The sequence below is a fragment of the Solanum verrucosum genome, unplaced genomic scaffold (assembly GCF_900185275.1).
Source record: "Solanum verrucosum unplaced genomic scaffold, falcon-dt-bn FXZP01000181.1, whole genome shotgun sequence".
NCBI lineage: Eukaryota > Viridiplantae > Streptophyta > Magnoliopsida > Solanales > Solanaceae > Solanum > Solanum verrucosum.
Window position 1 is genome coordinate 1243142 of NW_026020407.1, and position 14232 is coordinate 1257373.

The window sequence follows — 14232 nt, forward strand, 5'->3', positions numbered from 1 at the left end:
TTTTTAAAACATAAAGAGCTAGTATATTTTGGAAGTAGTATTGAGCACCGATATGGGGGAGAGTTTAGACAACTCACAACCCATATAAACCATGTAGCCATCATGGGTAGAAAAGAGTCATACTTTTTAGATGAATCCTTTTCACATAGACTAGTGGATCCACTTAGTAGTTCAGGTCTTATACATGTGGCAAGGTATAGGATGCACTGGCAGCGTGAGGAAGATTACTGTATCATTACTATAGCTCTTAAGTGATGATTGTTGGTTAGAGAAACTCCCACGGAAGTTATTGTATTTTTATATACATCACTTTATTGTATTTTTACATACATTTCAGAGTTATGTTGTATCCTTGTATATACACAGAGTTGACATCATGTTTTTAAACACCTTTTCTTTATATTGCACTTGTTTTAAACTGCTTTATATTGAAATGAGTTCAGTTAAGTATTCATGAGTTGAGAAGAGTCAAGGTAAGTGTTTCTTTCAGATTCCCTTTCAAGCCTATGTTGTTTTAACATTCCAACTTGCATACTCGTACATTCAATGTACTGATGCCAGTTGGCCTTCATCGTCTTATGATGCAGACACATGTAACTAGGATCGGCATTCCAGTGCACCGTTGATCCAATGATCAGTTTAGAGTCAGTTAGTGAGCCTCATTGCATTCCGGAGGATCTATTTTCATTCCTTTCTAGTTAGCTCATTAGGATGTTATGGGGTTGTCCTAACATCCATCTCAGTTGTTTTAGAGGCTTCATAGATAGTCAGATGTTAGTCCTTTGAGTCTTTTCATTATCATTTCTTATTGTTAAGACTTGCGTTGCCACTTTTCGGCCAAGTTGAATGTTTAACCTTTAAACATTCTCAGTCATCTTATTATTCAGTTCAGTTAAGTGTTATTGGTCATTAAGTATGAATATTGTCTTCCATTGAGTTAATTAAGCCAGGCCAAGGGTTCGCTTGGGGCCAGTAATGGTCTTCGAGTGCCAGTCCCGCCCAGGGTGTAGGATCGGGGCGTGATAAAGTTGGTATCAGAGCCTAGAGTTCAATAGTCCTAGGGAGTCTATGAAGCCGTGTCTGTAGAGTCCTAGTTATTGGTGTGAAGCGCGCCACATCTATAATTATGAGGCTGCAACATTTAGGAGTTCCTTCACTTCTTTCACACTCTTTTCGTGCGCTAGAGTTGATCTCTAAAAAGTTCCTTCTAATTCGTGCTTGCGCGTGTTTCAGACAATTATGCCTCCACGAAGAGCTGTCAGAGGTCGTCCTGCTAGACGCAATGTTGAGGAACAAGAGTTACCAAATGCACCTGAAGTGCAACCTCAAGGAGAAGTCACCAATGCTAAGTTCAGAGAGGCAATTAGGATGTTGAGTCAAGTTGTGACTAACCAAGTTAGTCAACAGAGGGGAGCTCGACAGGAAGGAGTTGACACTTCAAGGATTCGTGAGTTCTTGAGGATGAATCCTCCAAGCTTCACTGGTTCAAGCACTTCTGAGGACCCAGAGAACTTCATTGAGGAACTGAAAAAGGTGTTCGATGTGATGCATGTTACTGATACTGTGAGAGTTGAACTAGCTGCATATCATATGAAAAATGTTGCTATGACTTGGGTTTGATCAGTGGAAAGGGGGTAGAGCTGAGGATGCACCACCTGCGAGTTGGGCATGTTTTGAAGAGGCTTTCTTGGGGCGTTTCTTTCCCCGAGAATTGAAAGAGGCTAAGGTACGGGAATTTCTTACACTTAAGCAAGATTTTTTGAGTGTTCATGAGTATGGGTTGAAGTTCACCCAACTATCCCGATATGCTCCGGAGATGGTTAAGGACATGAGGAGTAGGATGAGCTTGTTTGTTGCTGGGTTGGGCCGTCTATCAAGCAAAGAGGGCCGAGCAACAATGCTTATTGGGGATATGGACATTTTGAGGTTGATGGTCTATGTGCAACAAGTAGAGGAAGAGAAGCTGAAGGATAGAGAGAAATTCAAGAACAAGAGGGCTAAGACAGGGAATGAGTCCGGGCAGCAGAAGAGTAATGCCAACCGGTCATCCTTCCAACAGAAACAGAAGGGACCTGCTCCATCGTCTGCTAGTGCAACTGCACCTAAGAACAAAGGTGAGTACAATAATCAAAACTTCAGAGCTAAACCTGCTTATTCCTAGGGTAGTGTAGCGCAAGGGAGTAGTAAGCCTCCTGCCTGCGCCAAGTGTGGTAGGAACCACTCAGGTATTTGTCGTGAGGGCTCAACTGGTTGTTTCAAGTGTGGTCAAATTGGGCGTTTCATGCGAGAGTGTCCAAAGAACAAGCAGGGGAATGGTAATGGGGCAATATAGCCCAGTCTTCTTCAGTTGCTCCACCAGACAAAGCTGCACCTAGAGGGGCTACTTCCGGTACTGGTGGAGGAACAAACCGCTTATGTGCTATCACTAGTCGCAAGAGCAAGAGGATTCGCCAGATGTTGTCACTGGTATGATTCGAGTCTTTGACTTAACTGTTTATGCCTTGCTAGATCAAGGAGCGAGTTTATCTTTTGCAACTCCATATGTTGCTATGAACTTTGATGTTATTCCTGAGCAACTTAGTGAACCGTTCAGTGTCTCTACGCCTATTGGTGAGTCTATTCTAGCAGAAAGAGTCTATCATGATTGTCTTGTTTCCATCAATCACAAGAGTACCATGGCTAATTTAATTGAGTTAGGCATGATAGATTTTGATGTCATTCTTGGTATGGACTGGCTTCATGCCTTTTATGCCTCAGTTGTTTGTAGAACTCGAGTAGTCAAGTTTCAGTTTCCAAATGAGCAAGTCTTAGAGTGGAAAGCAGATCAGCAGTGCCTAAGGGTCGTTTCATTTCGTACCTTAAGGAAAGGAAGTTAGTTTCTAAGGGGTGTGTCTATCACTTAGTCCGAGTTAATGACTCAAGTGTTGAGGTACCTCATATTCAGTTAGTTCCAGTAGTAAAAGAGTTCCCAGAAGTCTTTCCTGATGATCTTCCCGGAGTCCATCCTGAGAGAGAGATAGACTTTGGTATAGATCTTCTTCCAAATGCTCGTCCTATCTCTATTCCGCCATACAGAATGGCACCGGCAGAGTTGAAGGAGTTGAAAGAGCAGTTAAAAGATCTATTAGATAAGGGCTTCATTCAACCAAGTGTATCACCTTGGGGCGCTCCGATTTTGTTTATGAGAAAATAAGATGGTTCCGTTAGAATGTGTATAGATTATCGTCAGTTGAACAAGGTTACCATCAAGAATAAGTATCCTCTTCCGAGAATTGATGATCTTTTTGATCAGCTTCAGGGTGTTTCCTGTTTCTCAAAAATTGACCTCAGATCAGGCTATCATCAATTAAGATTAAGGGAATGTGATATTCCAAAGACAAATTTCAGAACCAGATATGGTCATTATGAGTTTTTGGTCATGTCCTTTGGTTTGACCAATGCACCAGCAGCGTTCATGGATCTTATGAATAAAGTCTTCAAACCTTATTTAGATATGTTTGTTATCGTCTTCATTAATGACATACTAATCTATTCAAGGACTGAAGAAGATCATGCTAGCCATCTCAGAATAGTTCTCCAGACTTTGGAAGATAAAGAGTTGTATGCCAAGTTCTCTAAATGTGAGTTTTGGCTTGAGTCTGTGGCATTATTAGGCCATATTGTGTCTGGAGAGGGAATTAAAGTTTGATACTCAGAAAATTGAGGCAGTGCAGGATTGGCCTAGACCCACATCTCCAACTGATCTCAGGAGTTTCTTGGGATTAGCTAGCTATTATAGAAGGTTTGTAGAGGGGTTCTCGTCCATTTTGTCCCCTTTGACGAAGTTGACTCAGAAAACACTAAAATTTCAATGGTCTAACGCTTGTGAGAAAGGCTTTTAGGAATTGAAGAAGAGGTTGACTATTGCCCCAATTTTGACCTTACCAAAAGGTACTCAAGGTTTTGTGGTGTACTGTGATGCATCTAGAGTTGTGTTGGGTTGTGTCTTAATGCAGAATGACAAAGTTATAGCTTATGCCTCCAGACAGTTGAAAGTTCATGAGAAGAACCACCCCACCCATGACTTAAAGTTGACTGTTGTAGTATTCGCTTTGAAGATATGGCATCATTACTTGTATGGTGTGCATGTTGATGTATTCACTGATCACAAGAGTCTTCAATATGTGTTCACCCAGAAAAAGCTTAATCTCAGACAAAAGAGGTGGTTGGAATTACTCAATGATTATGACATGAGTATTCTTTATCACCCAGGTAAGGCTAATGTTGTTGTTGATGCCTTGAGCAAGTTGTCTATGGGTAGTACTGCCCATGTTGATGAAGAAAAGAGAGAGTTAGCGAAAGATGTGTATAGACTTGCACGTTTAAGAGTCTGAGTAATGGATTCCACAGAAGGATGAGTAGTGGTGTTGAATGGGGTTGAATCATCACTAGTGTCAGAAGTTAAAGAAAAGCAAGACCAAGATCCCATTTTGCTTGAGTTGAAGGCAAATGTCCAAAATCAAAAAGTATTAGCTTTCGAACAAGGGGGAGATGGCGTACTGAGATATCAAGGAAGATTGTGTGTACCAATGGTGGATGGACTCCAAGAGAGGATCATGGAGGAGGCCCATAGCTTCAGATATTCCATTCATCCAGGTTCCACAAAGATGTATCGTGATTTGAAAGAAGTGTATTGGTGGAATAGTATGAAGAAGAGCATTGCAGAATTTGTTGCTAAGTGTCCAAATTGCTAACAAGTTAAAGAAGAGCACCAAAGGCTCGATGGTTTGGCTCAGAATATAGAACTTCCGGAATGGAAGTGGAAGATGATTAATAAGGCCTTCATCACAGGGTTACCAAGGTCTCGCAGGCATCATGATTATATTTGGGTGATTGTCGATAGAATGAGGAAATCAGCCCACTTTTTGCCGGTAGAGACTACCCATTCAATAGAAGATTATGCTAAGCTATATATTCAGGAAGTGGTAAGACTTCATGGGGTTCCGATCTCCATTATTTCAAATAGAGGTGCACAATTTACTGCACAGTTTTGGAAGTCATTCTAGAAAGGCTTGGGTTCAAAGGTGAACATAGTACTACTTTTCACTCTCAGACAAATGGTCAAGAAGAGTGCACTATTTAGACCTTAGAGGATATGTTGAGGGCTTGTGTGATTGATTTCAAAGGGAATTGGGATGATCACCTACCTCTCATTGAGTTTGCTTACAACAACAGTTACCACTCTAACATCCAAATGGCTCCTTATGAAGCTCTTTAGAGAGAAGATGCAGATCTCCTATTGGATGGTTTGAAGTTGGTGAAGCAGGGTTGATAGGACTAGATTTAGTTCACTAAGCTATGGAGAAAGTGAAAGTGATTCAAGAAGGATTAAAAATGGCACAGAGTTGTCAGAAATCCTACACTGATGTTAGGAGAAGGGCGTTACAATTCAAAGTATATGATTGGGTGTATTTGAAAGTTTCACCCATGAAGGGTGTTATGAGGTTTGGTAAGAAGGGGAAACTTAGTCCCCGGTATATTAAACCTTATCGCATAGCAAGAGGATTGACAATGTAGCTTATGAGTTGGAGCTACCACAAGAGTTAGCAGTTGTTCATTCGGTATTTCACGTCTCCATGTTGAAGAAGTGCATGGGTGATCCTTCATTGATCATACCAACTGAAAATATTGGGATCAAGGATAACTTATCTTATGGGGAGATTCCTATTCAGATTCTAGATCGCCAAGTTCACAAGTTGAGAACAAAGGAGGTAGCATCAGTCAAATTCCTTTAGAGGAACTAATTTGTTGAGGAAGCTACTTGGGAAGCCGAGGAGGATATGAAGAAGAGATATCCACATCTCTTTGAATCCAAAGAGAGTGCAGATCAAGGTACTAATTCTCTTCTTAGAGCTCTTTAAATTATGAATGAGCATGTTGTTTTGTTTGCAATTGCTTGTTGGGTGTTTGAATTTGATGCTACACCCTAAGCCTAGTAAGAGTAATCTCATTCAAGGACGAATGTTCCCAAGGAGGAGATATTGTAACATCTCACATCTAGAAAGAACTAGAAGGAAGTTTAAAATCTGGAAATAGTTACTTTTGGAAAGAATGAGGAAATCTGGAAATTTTTAAGTAAGTTAAAGTGAGTTTTTGGTCAACTTCAAATGGCTATAATTCCTAGCTCAAGATGAGTTAGGTGTGATTCCAGATATGGTTGCAAAGCCTTTGGAATGATCTTTCCAACGCCACCAAGTTTGCGCGATTCCGAGTTTGTATGAGTAAGTTATTCCCTTTGGAAGTAGGGCTGTTGGATTAAAGAAATGTCCAATCCGAAATTTTAAGGGGTATTTTAGTCTTTTCATTGCCCTATTATTTTAATCCATTTTTTGGAGTTTAATATCGGTCAAATAAGATTTTAGTCAGTTTTAGAATTTGGAATTTCACGCTAGGGATAAGGAGAAAGGAGAAGGGAAAAGAAGAAGGAGAAAAAGGGTAAATTCATCAAGATCGATCAAGAAAGTTGGTGTTTCGCCAATGATCTACTTCTATCAGGTATGTGAGGCTCTCATAACATTGGGATCGTTCTCCCACATGCCAAGCATATTAATTTCAGTTTGGATTCGTCCTAAAAGCATTTGAATATTGATGATCTTGATATCTATTCTTGAATGCATATATTGTTCTTGAATTTGACTGAGTTGGGAAGTTTCTGAGTTCGTTACGTCGCATCATAGAGTCGTTTCGAGTTAGGTTCTTAGGTACATTTGTTGGGTATCTGTATCTAAAAGTAATTTGAGAAGAAGAATCGAGTTTGGGTGAATTGGGGTTGGAAAACGAAGAAGAAATTTCGTAGGACGGAATTAGAGGGTGGCTGCGCGTCGCGCGCCTAGGGCCCAGTTTTGAAAAGTTCTGACATGAGATCTTTCCAAACACCAACCCTAATCCTTGAATCCATAATTCAATTCAAGGATCAGCTAAGAGTCACGTCAAGAACAGTTAAGATCAAAGTCAAGAGAAGTCAAGAGTCTACTAAGAGAAGTTCATTTCAAGTTTTTATAAGTCTTTTACAAAAGTTTTAACTTTGTTTTAAGACTTAAGTTTTGAGTTCAGTAAAGAGTAAAGTTAAAGTTGTTTTTTTCAAAGAAGTATATGGGGACTATGTATTCCCAAAGAGATTTAAAAATCTTTTCACATTTAAATAAGAACGGAAACTGAGATTTCCAAAGATCCTTCAGGCTAGTTTTCAGCAAAGAGTAATAGCTTTCTAAATGAAGCAAGAAGGGAAACTGAGATTTCCCAGATTGCCTTTGAGCTAAGTTTTGAGCACTAATCTTAAATCACAAAAATAAGTATGTTTTTAAACATAAAGAGCTAGTATATTTTGGGAGAACTATTGAGCACTGATATGGGTGAGAGTTCAGACAACTCACAGCTCCATAAACCATGTAGCCATCATGGGTAGAAAATGGTCATAATTTTTGGATGAATTATTTTCGCATAGACTAGTGGATCCACTTAGTAGTTCAGGTCTTATACCTGTGGCAAGGTATAGAATGCGTTGGCAGCGTGAGGAAGATCGTTGTATCATCACCATAACTCTTATGTGATGGTTGTCGATTAGAGAAACTCCCACAGAAGTTATTGTATTTTTATATACATCTATTTATTGTATTTTGACATACATTTCAGAGTTATGTTGTATCATTGTATATACACGAGTTGACATCATGTTTTTAAACACCTTTTCTTTATATTGCACTTATTTTAAACTGCTTTATATTGAAATGAGTTCAGTTAAGTATTCATGAGTTGAGAAGAGTCAAGGTAAGTGTTTCTTTCAGATTCCCTTTCAAGCCTATGTTGTTTTAACATTCCAACTTGCATACTCGTACATTCAATGTACTGATGCCAGTTGGCCTTCATCGTCTTATGATGCAGACACATGTAACTAGGATCGGCATTCCAGCGCACCGTTGATCCAGTGAGCAGTTCAGAGTCAGTCAGTGAGCCTCCTTGCATTCCGGAGGATCTATTTTCATTGATTTCTAGTTAGTTCATTAGGATGTTATGGGGTTGTGCCAACATCCATATCAGTTGTTTTAGAGGCTTCATAGACAGTCAGATGTTATTCCTTTGAGTCGTTTCATTATCATTTCTTATTGTTAAGACTTGAGTTGCCACTTTTGGGACAAGTTGAATGTTTAACCTTTGAACATTCTCAGCTATCTTATTATTCAGTTCAGTAAAGTGTTATTGGTCATTAAGTATGAATATTGTCATCCGCTGAGTTAAGTAAGCCAGGCAAAGGGTTTGCTTGGGGCCATCAATGGTATTCGAGTGTCAGTCCCTCCCAGGGTGTAGGCTCGGGGCATGACAAATGTGAACTTGTTTAAGGAGAGAGTGAAACTTACCAAAGCATTAATCTTCGCTCTGCTTCTTGAATTTTTGTGGGAAAGAAAGAGATGGTTTCACTAGAGGTGCAACCCTCATCATTCGACCTTTGACCAACCTCTCCTTGTTGTTTTCCACTCACTACTTTAGTATTTCTCTTCTTTGGAGCTAGTTATTCTAACTACATCCCACTACGGGTACCCACACCGTTCACTTGCCTTGGATCTGGGTCATATTACTCGGTTGACCTCCTTGTGGGCATGAATTTGAGCACTAGCAAATTATGTAGACTGCCTTTCCAAATTTTGGGTGAACAACTGGTTGTTCAACTCTGCTGCAAACTTATCCACATTCACATTGGTTTTTGCTAACTCTCTCATCATCTTCTTAAACATCTCCTTATTAGTCACGGTTCTTTGTTGATCACCTTGCTGCCCATTTTCTTGCGGTCGGTATTGATTTTGCCCATGAGCCTGATTTTGGTTTTGATTACCACCCCATGAGAAGTTTGGGTGATTTCTCTAGCTTGGGTTATATGTGTTTCCATAATTTTGTATTCCTCCACCTCTCTGCGCATTCCCAACAGAGTTAGCCAAATCTGAATTTGACTCGCAATATTCAGTCATGTGCTCTCCACTACCACAAACGTTGCACCATCCTTACGGTTGTTGTACTGCCTTCATTTTCCCCAAGTGTTGCCCTAGTATGATCCTATTGATTTGCGTTGTTATATAGTTTTTCCAAGCAACTATGTTTGTAGTCAATGCAGTTATGAGATCCAATTCTAACATTCCGACAACCTTTTGTACCATAGTTCTTGATACATCTCCATTCCATTTTGGATTACTTTATGACAGTTTGTTTAAAAGCTCGAACAACTCATCATATGTCTTCTCTAGGGCTTGTCCACCTGCAACAGAGTTTAGAATTACTTTCGTATTATGCTCCAGGCCTCTATGAATGTGTGAACCAGTACCTGATTGGCTTGATAATGATATGGACACGCGATTAGCAATTGTTTAAACCTGTCTCAAGCTTGATAAATGTTCTCTTCTCCCCTTTTCTTGAAGCCTAGGATTTAACTTCTCAACTTGTATGACATACTCTAGTATTCTGAATGTGCTAATCAATAATAATGTATGAAATAATCATGAAAAAAATATTTGCAGTCTTTTAAAAAGAAATATCCATACATAATGATCAAGATGTTCAAATAAGGAAATATATCGTTCCACATCATGCGTTATCCTAGATATTTCACATGTTAAACAAACACATATCTAAGTATTAGCTTTGTTAAGGGATCACTACTATCTTGTGTGTAGAAATATACTATAAAGTGATTTTCTTATGTGCTATGATGTCTCTGACAAGATTATACTTTGTATTTATATGCTTAATCTTACTATGATACTTAGGGTCTTTAGTATAAGCCATTGTTGCTTGGCTATCACAAAAGATTTGCACTGGATCCATTGACCTACCAATGATCCCTAGGTTTTTCATGAATCTCTTTAGCCACACAACTTGTTGTACTATTGTAAAACATGCAATGAACTCTGCTTTCATAGTTGATAAAGCTATACATATTTATTTCTTCTACCCCAACGAAATGATACCATTATTAACAAAAAACACATAACTAGAAATAGACTTCCTTTCATCCAATTCTCCTTTCCCATCAGTATCGAAGTAACCCACGAGTTGTAAGTCACTCTCTACATAACATAAATTTGTAATTAGCAGTGCATCTTAAGTATCTCAAGTTTATCTTAACAACTTTCTAATGTGTGATTAATGGTAGATTTACACTCATTTGCGGCTTTTTTAGTTCAATAATATTAGTGTCCTCAATGCCTAACTATGTCCTATTCTGATGATATTTGATGATTTGCAGTTATGAAGGCTAAATGACAAGGCAGGGATGAATACATGAAAGAAAGGCTAAAAATGCTGAAAAAGAGTAGAAATCCCCAAATTGGTAATCGCCTAAACAAAAGGGCGAATCACCCAATGGTCTGAATATTGCCGAAGTTGATAGTATTTGATGTCCAAGTGTCAAGGCAGATGGGAGAAGAAGTGTTACATCGGTGATTCGCCAAATTATTAAAGGTGAAATCACATGCATCACCGAAAGTGACAAACTGCTAAATAAAATTGAAGGTTAAATTAGGCGAAAAATGTGACATTCGGCGACTCACCAATTGCGAAAGGCGTTTTCCATCGAGTCCTCCCAATTGAGCTCAAACACATAAAGCCTGGAGCCTGAAGCCAGTAAAGGACGAGCTGAATGATCAAAATGGTGATTCGTCGAATGAGTTCGACAAGCTCAACTAATGTCACTGAATGAGGTGCGAAATAATTTTTGGGGAAAGTATTGTAACATCTCACAAATTGAAATAACTAGGAAGAAGTCAAGAATTGGAAATAGTGATTTTAGGAAATAATGAAAATCTGGAAATTTGTTTAAGTTAAGTTAAGGATGAGTTTTAGTCTACTTCAAATGACCATAACTCCTATATCAGGATGAGTTAGGTGTGTTTCCAGATATCATAGGAAAGATCTTGGAATAATCTTTCCAACGCCGCCGAGTTTGCGCGATTCTGAGTTCGTATGAGTGAGATATACCCTTTGGAAGTTGGGTTGTTTAGATAAGGAAAGTCTAGTCCGAACTTTTGAAGGGTATTTTAGTCTTTTCCTTTTTATTTCTTTTTTGGTAATTAAGTTAGGGTCTAATCAGAATTAGACCAGTTAGAAAAGTTAAAGTTCACGCTAGGGCATGGAGAAAAGAGAAAAGAGGAGAAAGGAGAAGGAAAGTTCAAAGTTCGTCGATTTCTTGGAGATTTTCGTGTGGAATTCGCCAAGGATTTAATCCTACAAGGTATGTGAGGCTTTCATAACTTCGTTCACCCACGTGCCAAACATGTTTATTTTAGCGTGAATTCGTCCTAAAAGAGTTTGATAGTTGATGTTCTTGATATCTATTCTTGAATTTGATAATGTTCTTGAGTTGGGCTGAAATTGAGAAGTTTATGATACGTCAAATTATTGAGTTGGTTGGAGTTAGGTTCTTAGGTACATTTGCTGGGTATCTGTATCTAAAAATAATTTGGGAAAAAGAACCGAGTTTGGACGAATTGGGGCTGGAAAACGAAGAAGAAATTTAGTCGGGCAAATCTGGGCATTGGCTCCGCATCATAGACATGCTCCCCAGATTTGGGGAAAATGCCTTCGCGTCACAGACCGTTCTGCCTCAAAAAGTTTTCGCGACCAAAATTTAAATACATCTCCGCGTCGGAGACCTACCCTCAGACAATGATTTTTTGATCTTTTCTCATGTTTAGCTATCTAAAAACACTCCTAAACATCATGATATCTTTCCTATCACAAATCACAATCCTTGAATCCATAATTCAATTCAAGGAAAGTTAAGAGTCAAGTTTAGAAGTTAAGAAGTAAGTCAAGAGAAGTTCATTAAAGTTTTTCAAAAGTCCTTCACAAATGTTTTAAATTTGTTCTAAGACTTAAGTTTTAGGTTAAGCAAAGAGAAAAGAGTTGAGTTCATTTCTCCAAAACTTATGAGGGAACTAAGTATTCCCAAGAGTTTAAAATGTTTTCACATTTGAACAAGAAAGGGAACATCGATTCCAAGAGAGCTTTTAAGCTAAATTTTGAGTAATTATCTCAAACCAAAGAAAGAATTTTGTTTTAAAAACATATGAGCTAAGTATATTTTGGGAGTAGTATTGGGCACCGATATGGGGATGCGAGTTCATATTAACTCAAGTCTCCATAAACCATGTAGCCATCATGGGTATTAAAGGATCATACTTTTTAGATGACTCCTTAAGATGCTTTTATCATAGACTAGTGGATCCACTTAGTTAAACGTTCTATATGACGACAAAGTATAGGAAAGTTCTGGCAGCATGGGCAAGATGATGTATCACTACTTAGGCTCATAGTGGTGGTTGTCAGTTAGATAAATTCCCACAGAAACTATATTACTTTATTATATGAGTAAAGTTGAGTTTGTTATTGCATTTTCTTTAACGAACTAAGTTGTTTTCCACTGTTTTACAAGCTTTCTATATATTGCATATGTTTATTGTTTTATATTGAGTTAAGTTATTCAGGAGTTGAGTAAAGCCAAGGTAAGTGTTCCTTTCAGATCCTTTTCAAGCTTAAGTTGTGTTTAGCATTCCAACTCGCATACTCGTACATTCAATGTACTGATGCTAGTTGGCCTGCATCGTCTTATGATGTAGACGCAGGTAACCAGGATCAACATCCAGCGCCTCGTTGATCAGGTTGAGCACTCAGAGTCAGTTGGTCAGCCTCCTTGTATTCTGAAGGACTCTTTTATCATTTGTTTTCTAGTTTTTAGTTGTTAGGATGATCGGGAGTCCTGTCCCGACATCCCTCTTTGTTTTAGAGGCTTCATAGACAGTTAGTAGTTCAGTTGTCTTTACATTATCATTTCATATGTTAAGACTTGAGTTGCCATTTTGGCCAAGTTGAATGTTAGCTTTTAAACATTCTAAGTTATTTTATTAAACAATTAAGTAGGTGCATTTGATCATTGTAATAATGCTCAGAGTCTTCCGCTGAGTAAGTAAGCTAGGCTAAGGATTCACTTGGGGCCAGCAATGGTTCTCAAGTTCCAGCCACATCCGGGGTGTATGCTCGGGGCGTGACAAGTATAAATAGCCTGGAAGAGAGAGAAAGCAGATCTGAATCTTATCTTTTTAACTGTTTTTACTTAAGAATTATTAAGGGAGAAAATATTGAGTTTTGTTCTTAGTTTGAGATTCTCAATTTTACTCTTGAGATTAAGAATTGGAAGTTGAATTCAAAGTGCGTGTTAATTATAACTGCTTAATTTCATCACATCCATAGCTGCTATTGTAATAGGTATACTTCCTTTGATTTTTATGATGTGTAGCTAAAACCCCCATTTCTAGGGGTGTGATTATGGGGGGTAGGGTGTTGATTTAAATTAGTCGGTTTGTTGCCTTGATCTGTTTTATTATTGTTTCACCATGAATTTGAGTTGTTTCGCATGAAATTAATTTATGGGTTAAGGTGGCCAACTTAATCCTACTCTAAATCTCTAATTGGTTCTTGAAAGAAACCAATAAGAGTGGGTACTTAGCTCAATATGTGCAATTTACCTGAATGTTGTTGCAAAAGCAAGGTAATGAGTTGATTTGTGAATTACACACATGAGACCGAAAGGAGATTCTACGAGCTAATGCTATGAGATCGAAAGAAGATTAGTGTTACTAATGATGACCTAACTTATCCATGGTTGTTGAGCTTTATTGGGCAAGCAATTGTACCCCTAGTTAACATCAATACAAACCCCCACACCCCTATATTTAATTCAAATTGTCTAAATCTTGTTTTCTTTAGTCAATTGTTCATTACTGATTTCAAAGTTTCTTGATTAAATTTGGTGGAATAATTCACTCACTTTCTTTACTCACTCCAATGAATTAGTTTCATCTTAATTTCCTTTTTGAATTCTTATTCTTACACCAATCCTTGTGGGATTCAACCCCGACTATAAGTTGGGTAATTTTGTTGACAACGGCCGCTAATTTTCTTACTTGTTTTGATGATACTTTGAGCATTATCAATGTGTTTGTCCTGGATTGGACTGATAACGACATACAAGAATCACATCATAATAAATGTCGGAATGTATACTTCAGACTTGTGCCAGTGACGTAGCCAGAAAATTTATAAAGAGTGTCCAAGTTATATTATTTTTTTTTAAAAAAAATGGATGCACCAAAAATGAGTTCATATTTAATTTAACATGAATGAACGAAGCAAAAAAAATAAAAGAGAAAT

General features: G+C 38.2%; 1 protein-coding gene across 4 annotated transcripts in view; it reads left to right on the plus strand.

Annotated features, from left to right (window-relative positions):
- Window positions 1-14232, plus strand: part of LOC125840524 (uncharacterized) — a 246636-nt gene that overhangs the window by 175466 nt on the left and 56938 nt on the right. The gene's annotated exons all lie outside the window — the stretch shown is intronic.